This window comes from Macaca mulatta, chromosome 12 (genome assembly GCF_049350105.2).
Source record: "Macaca mulatta isolate MMU2019108-1 chromosome 12, T2T-MMU8v2.0, whole genome shotgun sequence".
Lineage (NCBI taxonomy): Eukaryota > Metazoa > Chordata > Mammalia > Primates > Cercopithecidae > Macaca > Macaca mulatta.
This window is the reverse complement of record NC_133417.1, coordinates 63,743,396-63,747,014: the sequence shown is the minus strand read 5'-3', so window position 1 is coordinate 63,747,014 and position 3,619 is coordinate 63,743,396.

Below are 3,619 nucleotides of genomic sequence, written 5' to 3'. Positions count from 1 at the left end.
AGAAATATGAAGGAGGGAGGAAGGGGCATAATAGTGGAGTCTAACTGTAACCAAACTTTATAAAAATTAAACTCCAGAAAAGAGAGAGATTATCAGACAATTACTTGCTTTATAGAAATAGTTCAATATTTTGTAAAAACATTTAAAATATTTTTAATAGGTAATACACCCGAATATATGGAATAATAAAAGCCAATAGCACACACTATGTTCATTGTTCTGCTTTCCATGTAATTGGCTCATTTAATCCTCATTATAATCCTCATTTTACCACTGAGACAATTTAGGGTCACAAACACACACAACCACTAAAGGGCAGCAGAGCTGTTTCCAAAGTCATGCTCTTAACTTGACCACCCCCTCAATAAGAAACAAAAGAATGTTCTCCTCCCCTGAAGACACCATTTCGTGAGGATTCTTCCAGAAGATAGATAATTCAAGGAAACTTCTTTTGCAGGTTCATTCAAGTGGGTTTTTCAATAAGCAGTTTGGAGAATGGATTCAAATGCTCCTTTCCATTCACATGGCTACTTCTGAGTTGCAAACTCCGAAGTCCCCCAGTCGCCTGCAGAGAGGCACTGCCTGTTATATTGCCACCTGTAAGTCCACAGACCCACAAACAAGGGGCTTCTGATTTAGTAGGTTCTCCCTGCTGGTCCACAGAGCAGTTAATCTTCTGCCCCCGGGCAGAGTTTGACAGCTCCCAAAGGTCCCATGAAGTACTCTTTTCAAAGTGAAATTCTCAATCACATAAATTTGAAACAGACTTGGTCTGGATCCAGATACAGACTCCCCACTCCCCCATAGCCCCAGGCAGGAGTTGGCTACACTTCACTTCCTGGGTTTTTTGAGTCCTCTGGTGCAGACTGGTGTTTCCCTTCAATAAAACAGTGATTTAAAAACCTTCATTCTTCCTGTTTTGAGACGGTGCCAGGGCATAACATTCTGTCTTCACCAAGGAGTACACAAAAATCAGCTGGGGGTCTGTGGTAGATAATCAGATAAACACTCTATTAGACCTATCCATCTACTTTTGGAAGACTCTTTTGTCTTTATCCAATTAGAACTATTTTTCATTCCTCCTATTTTTCCTCGCTGGAAGTTTTATTTTGATTGTTCCTAAGTATTCATTTTCCCTTAGACATTCAGGTTATTCCTTATTTTAGATTAGTGCCCACAGGCTCTCCTCACCTCTACTAGGGTGCCTTAATGGTTTGATGATGATGATAATGACAAGGAAAGAGTTTCCTTCTCTTTCTGTAAACGCTAACTAAAAAGAAAAATATGCGAAGGATGTTTTCTACTTGGGGGGCAGTGGTGATAGCAGTAGGAGGCAGGCAAATCCTAGGCAGACAGGGATGAGTCCCTGGTGAAACCTCACCTTCAAATCAAAGACAGTTTAAAGCCTGAAAACCAAGCTACAAATCTTGGATAAATCCATGTACTGGATTGAGAACCTCTCTTTCTGTTTGGTGTACTTTCCTCTGATTGATCCCCACCCTTCACCTATTTTTCATATACCTACCCTTCCCTAATTGGTTTTGTACACTGTCATGCCCATCTCTGAGTGGTACCTTTTTTAAGGCTTTTTTGCATACTCACCAATCAGCATACACTACCCCATTTTGAGCCCATAAAAGCCCCGGACTTAGCCACATTTTGGGACTACATGACTTTGGGTAAGGGGCTGCCCCTTTTCGGTCCCCTCTCCACAGAGAACTGTTCTATGCTCAGTAAAACTCTCCACCCCACTCACTCTTCAGTTGTTAGTATAACCTTATTCTTCTTGGGTGTAGAACAAGAACTTGGGACCTGCCAAACGCAGGTCCCAAGTAACACTGTAACACTGTAGCCCTCTGCACTCTGCCAGTGCCAAGTGGCTGCTCTATGTGATGGGTAGCAGTGATGGAGCCAGGCCAGCCAGAGGGCATGGGCCAGAGCAGGGCAGAGGGACTGAAAGAGCCATTAATGTGCCCCCATCCACCCCAAGCTACAGATGGTGGGAATGACACCCCTTGGGGCTCTGTGTTTTTTGTCATCTCCAAGTTTTCAAGTACCACCACATCCCTCTTGTCTGGTCACTGGAATCCACTGAGGGAGTCACTTGTGACACACCTGGTTCAGATGCAAACCCCGTGCAGAGCCTGTGGGCTGCTTGAAGCAGCCCACCCACCACAGCAGCAGCCCACCCCCTGCAGCAGCTGACACACCTGACTATGCACTGTGGCCAGACCCTGTGCTCGCTTGCTCATGAGCCCCTTCTCGCTGCAGGCCGAGTATGCAGTTGCGGTGGTCATGGGATCCTGGCCAGGGCACAAGCCAAGCACAGCCTGCCAGGCCGAGTACGCCGGGTACCTCCAGCAGCGAGTCTGGAGCTGAGTGAGGCCCTGGGCAAGGGTGTCACCAGCTGTGGAGGTCTCCCACTGGCAAACCGGTACCAAAAAATCCTGCATCATTTCTACAGGGAACATTTATGAGGGAAGAAGGCGTATAGTAAATTTCTAACAGCCCTACAGTTTTTAGTAACAATTTCATTAGAAGTCCATTGCTGGTGTTCTCACTTATAAGTTGGAGCTAAGCATTGGGTACACATTGGGTTTCCATAAAGATGGGAACAATAGACACGGAGGAGTACAAGAGGGCAAACAGAGGGAGTGGGGTAAGGACTGGAAAACTTCCTATTGGGTACTATGCTTACTACCTCAGTGATAGGACCATTGGTACCCCAAACCTCAGTGCTACGCAATATACCCATGTAACAGACCTGCACATATATACCCCACGAATCAAAATAAAAATTGAAATTATATATACGTATTAGTTGTAAATATTTATAATGTATAATATATAAAACATATAATCATGTATGTACAATAAGTCCATTGCTGGGCATCTCATCCTTCTGTGCTCATTTTATCACTGACTGTATTGATATGGAAATCCTTAATGCTGTTTTGGTCATTTTTCCTGGCACATAGTAGGTCTGTACTTCATTGTTCCTTTAGAAGTGAGACCATGCGATTTGCTTTGGCCAGTGGAATATGAAAAGTGATATGTGTCATGTGTAGGTGAAAATTTCAAATCCTGTGATTCCTCAGGTCTGCCTCCCAGTGTTGCAGTGGTTGTAGGAGTAAATGTTGAGATAGAGTCTCCGTGGCCTGCATCCTAGAGTGACAGTGACTACAAGAGCTCCCTTCCAATCTGCAATGGACAGTGAAAAATTACTTTTGTCGTGTTAAGCTGCTGAGGTTTGGGAGATATTTGTTACTATCTAGCCCTTCCTGATTGATAAAATTCCAGAAAAATCACAAATAAATATTGAAGAGCATCACTGGATGTTTGTCTCAGCCCGTGAGTACAAAAATTAAAGTCTGCCTTTACATCTGATTGAGCAATCTCAGATGAAATAGCAATTCAATTTATTCACTTAGCAAGTATCTACTGAGGAGCTTCTGTGTACAAAGCACTACATGAAGGGTGAAAAAAAAAACAACTATATTTGGCTGGGTGCAGTGGGGCTCACGCCTGTAATCTCAGCACTTTGGGAGGCCAAGGTGGGCGGATCACCTGAAGTCAAGAGTTTGAGATGAGTCTGGCCAACATGGTGAAATCCCGTCTC